Raw genomic sequence first — 16,585 nt, 5'->3', positions numbered from 1 at the left:
GAGAGTGGTTATCCTTATGGGTGTGAGATGGTATCTCATTATCGTTTTGATTTGCGTTTCCCCAAAGATTAAGGATGTTGGGTATCTTTACACGTGGTTATTATACATTTTTATACCTTCTTTGGAGAAACCTCTATTCAAGTTCTTTACTATTTATTTATTTATTTATATTATTACGTTTTAATTATTATTATTATTATTATTTTTAAAGATTTTATTTATTTATTTGACAGAGATCACAAGTAGGCAGAGAGGCAGGCAAAGAGAGCAGGGAAGCAGGCTCCCTGCTGAGCAGAGAGCATGATGCGGGGCTTGATCCTAGGACCCTGGGATCATGACCTGAACAGAAGGCAGAGGCTTTAACCCACTGAACTACCCAGGCGCCCATTATTACTTTTTTTTTTTTTTTTCAGCATAACAGTATTCATTATTTTTGCACCACACCCAGTGCTCCATGCAAACCGTGCCCTCTCTAATACCCACCACCTGGTACCCCGACCTCCCACCTCCTGCCCCTTCAAAACCCTCAGATTGTTTTTCAGACTATTATTACTTTTTTGTTTCAAGTTTTTACTTAAATTCCAGATAACGTAACTAGAATTGGTTTCAGCAGTAGAATTTAGGGATTCATCACTACATATAATGCCCAGAGCTCATCACAATAATATACCCATGAATATATTGTTAATATACCCATCACTTATTTAGCTCATCCCTAGCTCACCTCCCTGCAGGTGAGGAGGTACCTCACTCACTACCCTCAGTTTATTCTCTAAAGTTAAAAGTCTCTTATGGTTTGCTCCCTCTTCTTTTTTACCCCCTTCCCCTATGTTCTTCTGCTTCTTAAACTCCACATAAGACTGATCATATGGTATTTTTATTTCTCTGTTTTACATAGCATAATACACTCTAACTCCATCCCTGTCACTGTAAATGGCAATTTTTCATTCTTTTTGATGGCTGGGTAATATTCTATTATATACCTATCTATCTATTTGCCTACCTACCTACTTACCTATGTCTCACATCTTCTTAATAAAAGAAAGGATAAAAACCATATCATCCTCTCAATAGATGCAGAAAAAGCATTTGACAAAATACAATGTCCATTCTTAAAAAGTAGGGATAGAGGGAGTTGTGGGATAGGATCATACCTCTCATGAAAGCCTCGTTATAGGTCTGTAGTTTAGAGTGATATAATCAAGAAGACAGAGATAACAAAAAAATGGGTGGATTCATAATTAGCGTCCCTGCCTAGGAAGTATGTTATCTAAAAACTATGTATAAACTTTAATAGAACGCCAGTACTTGTTGGCTACACTTTTAAATTTTATTCGGAATTTGATCCCTTCTTGCTAGCCTTATTGCAACATCCTCACCAAGATTAAGATCCTCTTAACTAGGCCATTTCTTTCTCACTGTCCCCAGATCATTTACCCCTAGCCATTCATAAAAGTGCATCCAGTGTTCCTGTTAAAATAAAGTGAGATCATATCACTATTCTAATGAACAACATTCACTGGTTTCCCAGTACACTCAAAAGTAAAGGCCAAAGTCCTCAGGAAGGTTTATAGAGCTATATATGAACCTGTCTCCTCTTTACCTTATGGTTTTACTCTTTTTCTTCTCAGCTCCAACATTAATGGCCCCTTGTGGTATGTGGAAATCCATTGGTCATGCTCCTGATTTAAATGTTCAGAGTTGCAGTTCTCTTGCTTTTAATCTACATCCACTAACTCTTTCGTTTCCCCTAAGTATTTATTTTTAAAAAATAACTCCTTAGTTTTTTTTTTTTCCTGCTACTCTATCCAAAACTCAAGAGGACATTCAGCATTTCCTAAGCCTTTTCTCACACACAAAAAGAAGTTTTTTCTTCTTTGTTGCTTTTCCCTATGCAATATATTTTAATTATTTATTATGTTTGCATATACATCCCGTTAGAAAATAAACTCCATGAGAACAAGATTCTCTGTTTGGTTTTGTTCTCCACTGCATCCCCAGCAATTAAAATTTCCTGGCCCCTCGTAGGAGCTCAATAAATAATTATTAAGTGATTTCAAGCTATAAGATCTATTCTTTTAAGGAGCTAATAGAATTGTTTTCTGTAATACTTAGAAGAGCTTAGAAGAGCAAGAATGTTGTTGCCAGTACATGTTTTAAATGGAAAGAAAAAAAATGGACACCTCCTATAGAAGGGGAAACAATATAGTAATTTTAGAGTTGCTTTATTCCAAGACCTAACAATAATCTCAAGACCCCAAATTATTTCCATTTCTCCATGTTGCCATAGCTGTTTTTTTTTTTCTGATGGCTTGTTACATTCACTTCCTGATTAAAACATTATAGTGTCTAGAATAGTGTCGAGGGGCCCCAAATGAACTCTTTATTCCTGTACAGATCAGGAATCTATAGGGGCCCCAAATGAACTCTTTATTCCTGTACAGATCAGGAATTTTTTTTTAAGATTTTATTGATTTATTTGAGAAAGAGAACTTGAGCAAGGGGAAGGGAAAAAAGAGAAGAGAGAAGCAGACTCCTCATCAAGCAAGGAGCCTGATGTGGGACTTGGTCCCAGGACCCCAGGATCATGACCTGAGCTGAAGGTAGATGCTTCACTGACTGAGCCACCCAGGTGCCCCATGATATATTCTGTGTAGAGAAAATGTGTAAATAGGAAGTCTAGTATGGAAGATACTACATATTTAGAGCAGAGAAGCACTAGAGCCAGCTTGGACTAGTAGGTTTACAGTTGAACTAGAGAAAAGTAAGAGGATTTGCAACTTTGTGGATAGTCATCATAGGACAAACTAATGGGATCAACTGTGGAAGAAGAGAGAATTTGAGGATTTAAGATGTGTCCCCTTTTGTTTATATTTGTGTCTTCAAGAAATGGGATAAAGATACCAATTGGATAGAGATACCATTTACATAAAGAAGGTTTGGAAAGAATAACTTGTAAGTGTTACATATATGTGTGCATATATGTGAAATATGATAATCCAGTCATTTTAACCAATAGGATAAAATCTGTCAACTACATAAAACAATTCTAAAAGTTTGTAAAGTCCTATTAGTCAGTTATACGCAGACAGTAATTCAAGTTACTTTGTTCAGACATTAATACCAGCTGTTTTGTTTTTTAAGTACTTGGATAATTATTGACTTACTTTGTGTGTGTGTGTGTGTGTGTGTGTGTGTGAAAAACAGCATTTTATTTATTTTTCACTTCAAGTTTGTATTTAAATTCCAGTTAATATACAGTGTAATACTATTTTCAGGAGTAGAATGTAGTGACTCATCACTTACATATAACAACCAGTGCTCATCACAAGTGCCCTCCTTAATACCCATCACCCATTTAATCCATCCTACAGCCCACCTCCCCTCCAACAACCCTCAGTTTGTTCTCTATAGTAGGAGTCAGTTTTATAGCTTACCTGTCTTTCCCCCCCACTATATCCATCTGTTTTGTTTCTTAAATTCCATATATAAATGAAATCATAAGGCATTTGTCTTTCTCTAATGGACTTATTTCAATTAGCATAATATCCTCTAGCTCCATCCACGTCATTGCAAATAGTAAGATTTCATTCTTTTTATGGGTAATATTCCATAGTGTGTGTGTGTGTATACCACTTCTTTATCCATTCATTGGTTGATGGACATTTGGGATCTATCCATAAATTGGCTATTGTTGATAATGCTGCTATAAACATTAAGATGCATGCATTCCTTCAAATCAGATTTTTGTATCTTTTTGGTAAATACCTAGTAGTATAATTTCTGGATAATAGGTTCTATTTTTTTTTTTAAGACTACATATTTACTTGAGAGAGAGTGTGTATGCAAGGAAGGAGAGTGAGAGGGAGAAGCAGACTCCCTGCTGGCCAGAGAGCCCGATGTTGGGCTTGATCTCAGGACTCTAAGATCATGACCTAAGCTGAAGGCAGACACTTAACCAACTGAGCCACTCAGGTGCCCCAGGTTAATTCTATTTTTAACTTTGTGAGTAACCTCCATAGTATTTTCCAGAGTGGCTACACCAAAGTTTGCAGTCCCACCAACATTGTAAGAGGGTTCCCCTATCTCTACATCCTTGCTAATATCTATTGTTTCCCGAGTTCTTAATTTTAGCCATTCTGACATGTGAGGGGATATCTCATTGTAGTTTTGATTTGTATTTCCCTGATGATGATTAATATTGAACATGTTTTTCATGTGTCTGGTAGCCATCTGTATGTCTTCTATGGAAAAATGTCTATTCATGGCATTTGTCCATTTCTCAACTGGATTATTTCTTTTTTGGATGTTGGGTTTGGTAAGTTCTTTATAGATTTTAGATACTAACCCTTTATCAGATATGTCGTTTGCAAATACTTTCTCCCATTCCAGAGACATTGTTTTGTTGATTGTTTCCTTCACTGTGAAGAAACTCTTTATCTTAAGTCCCAATAATTTTTGCTTTTGTTTACCTTGTTTCCTGCAATTGTCTAGTAAGAAGTTGCTATGTCGATGTCGAAGAGGTTGCTGCCTATGTTCTCCTCTAGGATTTTGATGGTTTTCTGTCGCATGTTTAGGTCTCTCATCCATTTTGAGTTTGTTTTTGTGTATGGTATAAGAAAGTGGTCCAGTTTCATTCTTCTGCGTGTTGTTGTCACTTTTCCCAACACCATTTGTTCACAAGACTGCCTTTTCCCATTAGATATTTTTTCCTGCTTTGTTGAAGATTAGTTGACGGTGTAGCTGTGGGTCCATTTCTGGGTTTGCTATCCTGATCCACTGATCTATGTGTCTGGTTTCATGCCACTACTATACTGTCTGGATAACTACAACTTTGTAATAGAGCTTGAAGTCCAGAATTTGCTGCCTCCCACTTTGTTTTTCTTTTTCTAGATTGCTTTGGTTATTTGGGAGTCTTTTGTGGTCCTACACATATTTTAGGAATGTTTGTTCTAGCTCTGTGAAAAATGCTGCTGGCATTTTGAGAGGGATTGTAGATCTGTAGATTTCTTTGGGTAGAACAAACATTTTAACGATATTTGTTTTTCCGATCATCTTCAATTTCTTTCATAAGAGTTCTGTAGTTTTCAGGATAGAGATCTTTTACCTCTTTGGTTAGGTTTATTCCTAGTTGCATATTATGGTTTTTCGTGCAGTTGTAAATGGGATTGATTCTTTGATTTCTCTTTCTGCTGCTTCATTATTGGTGTATAGAAATGCAACAAGTTTCTATATATTGTCTTGCAACATTACTGAATTTGTGTATCAGTTCTAGTAATTTTTTGGTGGGGTATTTTGGGTTTTCTATGTAGAGTATCCTGTTGACTTGCTTTTATAAATTAGAATGAGACAAAGAAAATAGAAAGGAAATTTAAATTAAAGCTTAGAATTATCTTATGAGATTCTCTCACCTCTAGCTCCCAGGGAGGGAATTAAATTAGAACCCTGGAGCTGCAGAGTGTGTCACATCAGGTGTCCATTGGCTCTCACATCACAAAAACTAGAAAACCAGGAAATCTCATTCTATAAAATCCAGATGCAGTTTTCTGAAATCCATTATATATGTTTGTTCCAACAAATTTTCAAAAATTAAAACTACTGGGGCGCCTGGATGGCTCAGTGGGTTAAGGCCTCTGCCTTCAGCTCAGGTCATGATCTCAGAGTCCTGGGATTGAGTCCCTCATCAGGCTCTCTGCTCAGTGGGGAGCCTGCTTCCCTCTCTCTCTCTGCCTGCCTCTCTGCCTACTTGTGATCTCTGCCTGTCAGGTTGATAAATAAAATCTTTTAAAAAAATTAAAACTACTAATTTCATGTAGCTGAGAATTAAAATATCCCACTAGATTTCCTTATTGGTAGACCTATAAATTAAAAAAAATAAAATTATGCATTTTTCTTTTTATGTATGGGGTGGGAGGGGCATTAATCTAATGCAGACCAGCATCCTAGCTTTCAGCATGTTACTTGGCATATACTTTTAGATGTGTGTGTTAGAAAAGTTAATATTTTTATATAAGCATCATGATATAGTTTTCTCTGGTATCAACATTTATTTTTCTCTTTTATTTCACACCTGGAAAACTAGAGTTACTTTACATCAAATGTTATTCAGTAGTTTTTCAATATTATTGTGTACGTGCGAAATGTTCATCAGGGACTAGTTTTACTAAAGATAACTACCCTATCACTGCCCTTATCTACATTGAAGGGAGAGAACTCTGGTCACACAGTGAAAACAGTTAATTCTAAATTATGTTTAACAGATTATTAAAATAGCAAGCAAACAATAAAAATTTGCCCCAATATCTTATTCCTTCTATTTTTTTTTAATCTAAAGGTCCATGCAATTTTAAATAGCCCAAATGATCAGTCACAATTTTTAAGGGCCCTGAAATTTCCTTATGATACAAATGAAAACCAAGCATCTTCTTTAGTCATTAACTCCTTTCACTTTCAAAATTATTACAGTATCTACAGACACATTCATTTGCTCTCTTCATAGCTATAAACACATTTTAGTACATCATGAGTAATTTTGTTTCATATAAGTCATATGTCAGAGGATTATTAAACAAAAAGCAAGGGCATGCCTATGACTCAATTATATTTAAATCCTCCTCCTCCAGCCTCCCCTCCTTTGGAAAAAGAAAATGCCATTTTTAAGCTTCCTCTTGCTCATTCACTGTATTCGCTTATTAAGAAGCTGATAAGAATAACAAAAAGGAATCCAGTGGTGGTAGTGGTGGGTAGAGTGGTGGCAATCACATTTATAAAATGTATCAAGCCAGAAAATGTAACTAATTGCATGATACATGCTGTGTATGTTCCTGGATTGTATGTAGACTATAAAAAGAAAAAAAAATATGTCACAGTGAGGTTCAGTGAATATATCTGAAATGATGGCACTTCTTTCCCAAATATTAACCAAGATCCTACTATGTGTTTAGATACAAAATAAAGATAAGAAACAGGCAGTATCCACGGATTACATGGCATTTAATCTTATTTAATCCTATTTCATCTTCACTACCACCCTCCAGATCCTTACATTTTTTCCCATTTTACTGTCAAAATCATGATGACCTAGCTGATACCTGGCATATACTTGAGACAGAAAACATGGTCCCAATAACTCAGCCTCTGCCTTGTTCTAAGGCCATAATTACTGTTCTACAATTTTATTGTGTTTGTTGCTTACCTTCTTATTTACTCCTTCTGAATATTTTTCGGTAGGAAATGGTCTAGAATCATTGTCCGTCACACTCTTTAATCATAGCCCAGGAGCTTGCTGTCCAGCACTGCTTCTCAGTGTTACCTGGTTGTGAGCTACTCATCCAAGTATTGGCTCATATGGCCAATGAATGTTATTAAACAACTTGAATTTTATGAGGTGGGAGCACAGCTAGAGTCCAAATACAACCAGAAGACCAGACTATGCAGAGCACAGTGAGCAGGAATTGGTAGAAAAGATGTGAAAGGCATGGGGTAGTGACAGATCCTGAGGGGCACTGCACTTCTTGCAAGGACTTTGAGGAACCTTCCTAATGAGTGAAGACTTGATAGCCAGAGGGCCAGTCCAGCTGCTGGAAGCAAAATAATTGTTATTATTACAAATTTGCAACATAAATTTGCTCACAGATTTATTATATATTTTACCTCTTTATATTTTAACTGGAAAACTTTCAATTATTATTATGACCCATTAAGTGAAAAACATCTACATTCTACTGAGAAAAGAAGCAGGAATTATTTCTTAACAACATCACTATTAAAAATATTTTAATGACTTAGTAAACAATATTGCAGGCAGGATAACATATGCAGACAGCATAAGAATGACATATGCTATTGAGTAAACTTTTAGCATTTCTAAGTATTGTTTCCCTCTCCACATGAATGTCCTTGTGTTTGAAGTCATTATCAAAGTCTGACTTCATTTTTGGGGATGTGAAAAGAAAGCAAACGCTTCCATGAGATACACAATACTTGCATAAAGCATTTCTACATTTCAAACTATATCCTACCAATGCAATGATAAGTGATTAAATGACGTTCATTGGAAGAGGGCTTTTATTGTCCATAAGTTGAAAATATAATCTTTGGATCCATGACATTTCCCCTAATATGGTTTGCAGTGGATCATTGCCTCATATTGGTCTTAAATTAATTGCACAGAACAGGTGAGTCAATCTCTACCAATTATGATATACATAATAATGCTGAAGTATTGAGCTTTACTCTTTTTAGAATAAATAATCTAATACTTCTCCTAGTTCAGATTTTTTGGAACAAATCATTTATTTCCCCAAACCAAGGCCTTTTTAAGTGCTGTTTCTTCACTCTAACAAGAATCTCTTTCCTCTAGTTTTATTCATTTTTGTGGCTCTCCAAGCCTCAGTAGAGAAGAGATACTGACTTACAGAAGTCCTAGCTGAAGAGGTCAGAAGTCCTAGCTGAAGAGGTCAGAAGTCCTAGCTGAAGAGGTCATCTAAAGTAGTTCTCTCCTCTTTGTTCATGCGGTTCTTTCTTTGAGAGGATGTAATTGCATTTGTAATCATTTATTAAGATTTTTTTTTGTGGGGGCACCTGGGTGGCTCAGTAGGTTAAGCCGCTGCCTTGGGCTCAGGTCATGATCTCGAGGTCCTGGGATCAAGTCCCACATCGGGCTCTCTGCTCAGCAGGGAGCCTGCTTCCCCCTCTCTCTCTCTCTGCCTGCTTGTGATCTCTCTCTGTCAAATAAATAAGATAAAATCTTAAAAAAAAAAAAAAAGATTTTTTTGGTGATACTTTAAAACAGCATCCCCATTATGTTCTAAGCTCTATCCATGTGCTTTGTTTAGCACTAACACAGTTCCTAGCATTTAGTGAATATTCAATATGTGAACGAAAGGGTTGATATTACCCAAGTCCCTTTGCCCACACATATGCATAAATCCAAACTGAAGAACCATAATTGGAATATACATGCCTCTATCGGTTTATGTTTCTTCTACGAGAAGAAAAACAACCGAAACAAATTTGTCTCCTCAAGGAGCAACCTATAGAAATATTTTCCAAAACATAAAGGGTGCCTAAAATAACCAATAGAAACTGGAGAGTAAGCATTTAATTTTTTCATGGTGCTTTGTGACAACCTGGCCCTCCATACCTTTTAGTGTTGTGTATTAGTGTGCTCTATAATAGCAAAACCCTGGCTCAAGGAACCAGATGGAAGCATGATGCCTTCATAACCAAAGCCATTTTCAAAACAGTGCAAATTACTTCTTCACTTAATCATGTTATGACAAAATACATTATAATGATGGATAGACCCAAGGACATTGTTAATACTGAGACAAAATCTAAAGGAACTCGATGTTTCAAGTTTGTCTCATAGGTTTTCCTTTGTATAATTGTGAGTTATAAGATAAGAAAGGTAGATTTTATGGAAGATAGATAAATATTTTAAGAAAACGATAGATTATAGTTATGATTAATGAGTATGACTATTTTGATGAAAAAACAGATCACTGGGAAAAATGATTAATAGTAAAATATTTATGTTAATTAAAATACAGCCCTGACATTGATAGACTGTATCTATGAGCTTCATTGCATAAGTAACTGAGGAACCATTTGCGTGTAGCAGAAGATGAGGGTGAAGGACTTACAGGGTATGTGTCCATTTGGGTGCACAATTGGTTGGGTTGGTTTGTGATTTTGCTTAGCCCATTTGTAAGTGATCATGTAAAGGGGCATTATATAAAATATTATAAAATACTTTAATACTTCAGTATGTTCAAGGAACTGTGGTGATTTCAGTTAAAAGCATGCATGAGAAATTGTATTATAAATTATAAGATACTCTGATTTATTTCTGTTTTTTTTTTAAACAGGGAACATGAATTATCTGTGAAACTGAGAGAAAAATTAAAAAAAAAAAAGCTAAAATAGTATTTCTTATTGGAAACTAAATGTTCCTTCCTATTTCCAGAACCCTCCATAGGTTATTCTATTATAGTAATTATCACATTCTGCTCATAATGTGTAATTATAAAGTTTTCCTAATAAAACTATAGGGCCTGATGGGAAGAATGCTATAATTTTTACTGTAGTACAATGCCTAGAACCTAACTGTTAGATGAATAAATGAAGACCAGTTAGAAAAGGGAGTAGTGGATCCCAAATACCCAACTACAAGGATGTCATTACATGAAAATGCAGGCCATTCCTCTACATTGTCGTTAGACTATTTTGTGATTGGTTCTCTCTCTCTCTTTCTCTCTCTTTTTTTCCCTTCTGCCTTCTCCCAGGTCTTTAGCTAAACAGTGGTGGTAGTAGCAAATACGGTGTTCAAAACTAAATCTAAAAAATAAAGTATTTAAAGAAATGGCTGTTGAGCTGCACCATTAAACATAAAGTGTTTTGGGGGCACCTGGGTTGCTCAGTCCATTAAGCACTGGACTCTTGATTCTGGCTCAGGTCATAATCTTAGGGTCCTGAGATGAAGCCAGGACTGCATGGGCTCCATGCTCCACGGTGAATGAATGTGTTTGAGATTCTTTTCCTCTCTCCTGACCCCCGCCGCGCACCTCTGCTCTCTTGCTCTCTCTCCTCAAGTAAATAAATCTTTAAAAAAAAAAAAAAAGTAAATAGGAATGAAGAGTTTACTCAGGATGGAAAGGGTGTGTGAAGAATTTCAGGTGTCCTGAAGGAGAGAATACTATCTGTGGTGGTAAATGAAATAGAGTTTGAGCGTAACGGGAAAACTGAGACAATAAAATGGAAGGACGTGAGATTGGTAACATAAACTTTTAGGTTGTCAGGATACTGGAGTACAGTGTTAAATCAGGCTTTATTAATTTGTGTAAGTGTATGTGGAATTAAAAAAGGTTCTCAAATAGAGAAGTGCAAAATCAATTTCTTTTAATTGTTGGATCTTTATGACTAGTGACTGATTAAATGGCATGAAATAGCTGCTCTATATTATTACCTGCCTCTACTTAATATTTACTCAGAGTCAAAAATATGTCATAAGGAGATTATTTTTTTCCTCATGTTGCCCCTATCTTTCATCAGATTGGAGAAAATCAGCAATTACCAGTGCCAGTATGTAGTTAGTGAAATTATACTATGAAATGTTAACATGGAGAAAAAAATAATTAGAATATCTGTATAGAAAATACATATTAAAAGAGGTTATGGACTGGATACTCAATTAACCAAGATAGAATTCTAAATACCAGTTACAGAGAATATTTATTTCTCATTCATAACAACTACAGTCTACCTTGCCCCCCAAACTCAAATATATCTTAAATAAAATATGTAAAATAATACCTAACATTACACTGTACACCTAAGTTACTAAAACGTCTTGGTCCAAGTTTTAGATTAGTGTTGACTGTATTCTTTCCATTCCTTTGTAATACGGATTCTTCCAAAGAATGCCTCAATTCTTCCAGGACGTTTATGTTTTCTTTCGACTCTGAAATTTGCATATCAAATTCCCTCAGTTTGAAAAGCTCCCTCACTCACCCTCATTTTCATGACTACCCTAAGATTCCGTACATCTCCTTGTCCAATGGAAAAGTTGATATTTGAAGCACAACTCAGCTATATTGTATCCCTTTGCATTGCAGTATATTTTTTTATGTCTTTCTCAACCCCTTCTTCAAATAAAGTCATGTCTTACACATTTCTGTATGCTCAGTAGTATTATGCTTGACAAATATATTTTTCTTTATTACATATGTTTGGGGCTAATTCAATCTAAAAAGTAAAAGCAAAAGAAGAGAGCCATTTTGTAGTGATTAGGACCAAATAGAAGAGATAAGCCAACCTGAATTAGTTCATTAGTTCATATGAAAAAACAAAAATTAAAAGAATGTTCTTTTTTTCTCATGACTGAAAAATTCATGGTACACTATATCCACATGATGAGAGAGACACTGATCTGTACCCACCCCCCTTCCAAGCAGATCTGGGTTTACAGGTGCTTAAAATTTGTGAGAGAGACTTTCCTGCATATATAGTGATCTCAGAAAAAAAAAAAAAAACTGGCCCTACTTCTATACCTCACTCCGGATCAATCATTTTATAAGGCAGAATTATTTTTAATGGCCACTCTAGGTAAATGCTTGTATTTATCATGGAGTAGTGGATCTTCACTTTCATCCCCATTAAGATCACATAGATTTAAGTAGGGAAAGATGTATAGTTCTAGAAATGATGAAATTGAGGTCAGACAGAAAATACTGTATGTCCACTCTATAAGTAGTCTTTTGAGTAAAATCATCTCCATCTAAATTAGGCCTATAGCCATTATATATGGGAAATTTTGGCCCACTGTGTCTCTGTTTTATTTTAATAAAATGGATTAAGAATGGTGCTCAGAAATAATACTTATCTTCCAGTGATGAGAATAAAGAAAACCTAGCATAATGCACCTAAAATGCTCAGCATAATAACTCACAAGTAATAATCATTCAAAATATTGGCTAAGACAGCAACGTAATTCTTAATTTTCAGCATATCATTCTGGTCTTTTGATGCTTGAATTTTTTTTTTTAAAGAGGCATTAGTTTATGGGGGGTTTTAAATAGTGATTCATAGGGTTCTGGGCTGAATGTTCTCTGGGAAAACCTAGGAAGGGGCAGAAGGGAGAGAGAATTTAATCTCATCTGTAATTCTAGCTCAACTTTTATGAGCTTTACACAGTGTGTCTCAAAGAAAGATTTCATTTGGAAACAGAGTTCCACAGCTAATTTTATAACCTAATGCTGCTTTAAGATCTCAGATACCATCTGTAGAGGTGTAAGTAAACTACAAGCGGTACACCTAAAATAAAACAAAAAATACAGCTGGTGTGCCAAGCTTGTTATGAGAGGGCTGACCAAAGAGTATAGGTGACTAATGTCAGCATTTTACTGCTATTGTGGGAAAGCAATTTATGGTCTCCACTCTACTGAGCATATTTCAGCAGTATCACTGTTACAGAGAGAAGACAACACTGGTATATTATAATGCTCTTAACTGTATCAAATATCATATGTTTAAAGGACTGATGATGCATATCTTCTTTTTCACTCCAAAAACATATTATTTCTTTCACAAGTGCAATCAGAACATTGACAGATAATATAGCTATTTATGAACTGTGGACAAAAATGAAAGCATAAAGCACAATCATATTAGGATTCCAGCTATGCTTATCTCATTATCTCAGTCAGAGCTGAAGAGATTTTAAGATGTTTATGTACAGAGAATGTTAACTGTTTTTAAAAGATCATTTTTAAATATTTCAAAATGGGGACTTAATAGTGCATGTGCTTAGAATACAGGTGCAATTCTGGCAAAAGACTCAGTACTTTCCCAAACATTTTCATGAATATCTCTAATCTAATTCTTTTTCTTTACGTTTCTCAATTGCTGATTTTGTTTTAAATCTCCCTTTTCTGATCATCTTCTAGAAAGTAATAGGTAAAATTTGCCAGGAAAAAAAAAATGTGGCTTCCGAAAGTGTCAAATCCTAAAAAGAATAATGTTGAAAATAGAAAATAGTTATTTGGTTATTTTGATTACAGATATCTGAATAGCTTTATTTCTACTGAGTTTATTTGCTACTTCTGGAGTTTGGGTTTGCTTGTTTTGTTTTCATCAAGGCTAGCTCTCAGTCAAGGTCCCCTTTCTTGTAATTAAAATAAGATCCTTTTGAAAGAACTATTTAGTTAAAGGGGAGGGTGAGATCAAACACAGAAATGGCAAAATTCATACTTCCTCCCTGCCCTCCCAGGAAAGGGCAGAATTTATTTTTTTTAAATAGAGGAAATATGGTAGATCTGCTAAAAGAATGTGAAAATAGTTAAGTAAATTATGAAATATATGATCCAAATTATCCCATGCTAAAATTATAAATCATAAATCTTATGAAATTTCTATTACCATGTATGGGTGCTTTGATTGTCCAACCAGTATTAGTCATGACACACCTCTGTATATTTCATGTGCCAAAAAAAGACATCTGTGCAAAGAAAAACAATAATTATAATCAGTGCAAAATTATTTAGATATGTTAAAATATCCATATTTTAAAAGTATCCTTAAAAAAGCCCGGTGGAAATTTGAGGGAGACATGACACAACAAGGTACTCCAAAGGTGGTCTTGGTACAGGCTTAAAGTCCTAATGTCTCAGGCCAATAGAACAGCAATAATGTAGTCCTACATCCTGGGCTGTACTTGATATTATCAATAAAATTAGCAGGTAAGGATTTTAAAGGAGCTATTGTAATTATGCTGAAGAATGTAAAGAAAGATACATAGTTTAGTTATGGTTAAAGGAATAGCAGGAAAATGGAGAAGCTAGAGAAAGAGATTTGGGTCATAGAGAAAACATCCTGCAAGGGAGGACTGATTGGCAATTCTTGTTGCACTAACATGGTGTGATATCTTACGGTGCTAATCAATGAAGCAAAAATGATCGAACATGCAGTTAAATTGACATTTGTTTTTTACCTTGTAAACCCATACATCACCTATTCCACTCCCTGAAAGTTCTGTGAACACATTTTTCCTTAACTAGATGGCAATTCTATGATGCAAAAACTGATGTGGTACGTATTTATGAGTCATAATCTGAAACATGATGTCAGTAAGGTTTTCTCTACCATGTCCTCACTTCCTCTGAGTCTTCACCAGAAGAATGGTTAACATTCTTATTTCTACTCACCTATTCAACGCTGTCTCGGCCTTGTTCTTTAATATTCATAGCCTTTGCTCACTGCCCGACTTCAAAGCTACCTCCACATTTTCAGGTATTTGGTATAGGAGCATTCATTCCACTTTGAAGTTCGGAAATCTGCGGTGGTTTTCTAAGACTGCTAAGCCAAAAATTTAGTGGCTTAAAAGAAAACTAATTATTTTATAGATTTGAGGTCACAAGTCCAAAATAGGTCTCACTGAGCTAAAATCAAGAGCTGTATTCTCTACAGGAAGTTCTACAGGAAATGCCATGTTCTCCTCCTTTTCAGCTTCTAGTAGTTATACACTTTCCCGGCTCACCGGCCCTTCCCATGTTCAAAGCCAGCACCAGATGGTTGAGTCCCTCTTAGACCACATCACCCTGGGTCTTCTGCCTCCCTCTTCCACATCTAAGGACCATTGCGATTACATTGGGTCCACTTGGATAATCCAGTATAATCTCCCTAATTTAACATCAGCTGCTTAGCAACCTTAATTGTATCTGCTACCTTAATTCTCCTCTGCCACATAACAGAACATATTTACAGGCTCCAGCCATTAGGATATGAGCGTTTTGGGGTGGCCATTATTTTTTCTACCATTCAGGTCAATATTGTGGACAAAATAATGCAAAAAATCTCAAATACATGAATTTATAAATACATTCTCACTCTTACCAACTTCCTAGAAAATACTCTGAGTAGTTAGCATATACTAAATCTTATTCTAAAAGCTATCAATCTGTAAATCACATGTCATAAGTGGCGGATCTTAGATGCAAAACCAGGCAATTAGGCTCTTTGTTCTCAATTACAATGTTATACTGTCGTATTATACCCCGTATTCACACACATGCATATATATATATCTATACACATTTTATATAAACTATGTGATATAAATATTCATATAAATATGACTTACTTTCGTTTACTCCAGAAACATATGGAAAGTGTTTGAGGCTGAATTGTACCCCTTCAAAATTCATATGTTGTAGTCCTAACTGGGTATGGCCTGATCCAATCAATTAAAGTCCATAATACTCTTTCAAGGAAGAGGGAATTTTGCCAGCAGACTGCCTTGGTGTGGAGCTGCCACATCAGCTTTTCCGTGGGTCTCCAGTTTGCATCCTCCACAGTCAGATAAGCCAATTCCTTAAAAAACTCTCCAGACAGATAGATGTTATATATGTAAATATTTACCTTTCTTTTTCTCCTTCTGCTTCTCAGAAGAACCCTAAAACAGAAAGTATAACAGATTAAAGGGAAAAAATATGTAAAACATCTCATTAAGAATAAATGCATGATAAAAGTCAGCATCTACTCAATTGTAAAATGCCTTTGTATATTAGGAATGGAAGTTAATTTTATTCCTCAAATGATACAATTTAAAGAATAAGGAGGGAAATTTATAAACTAAGACAAAGAAATAACACTTCTAATTGACAAAGGAATACTATCCAGGATATATAACTTCTGTATACAAAAATTTAAGGTTCAAATTAATATAAAGTGATCAAGAGATACAAAGATGAATTTAATAGAAGAAATAAATATAGCCCCAAAACATTAGAAAGGATGTTCTATCTCATAATAATCAGGGGAGCAGAAAACCACAGTGAGATATTATTTTAAGATCTACCAGATAGATAAAAATGAAGGCATAGATAGATTTGAAGAACATAATACTTAAACCTTTGGGCACTGTTGGTGTTAATTGAAATTGATATAAGAACTTTGGAAGACAATTGACCTTTTTTGTTTGAGATTTGTCCATCCTCTTGAGCCATCAATTCTATTTCAAGGTATATAACTAGCAAAATTCTGTACATGCATGTCTGCAAACATGTATAAATACATACAGATGAGC

General features: G+C 35.2%; 1 long non-coding RNA gene across 1 annotated transcript in view; it reads left to right on the top strand.

Moving 5' to 3' along the window:
• The first annotated feature begins 14,696 nt into the window (after window positions 1-14,696).
• The window catches only part of LOC309859411, a 38,236-nt gene continuing 36,347 nt past the window's right edge, over window positions 14,697-16,585 (top strand). The window contains exon 1 of the long non-coding RNA XR_014308674.1: window positions 14,697-14,790. This is a non-coding gene — a long non-coding RNA (uncharacterized lncRNA). The remainder of the gene's footprint in view (window positions 14,791-16,585) is intronic.

The sequence above is a fragment of the Mustela nivalis genome, assembly GCF_964662115.1.
Source record: "Mustela nivalis genome assembly, chromosome: 2".
NCBI lineage: Eukaryota > Metazoa > Chordata > Mammalia > Carnivora > Mustelidae > Mustela > Mustela nivalis.
Note: the sequence above shows the minus strand (reverse complement) of the source record. Positions and strands in the feature narration are given on the sequence as shown.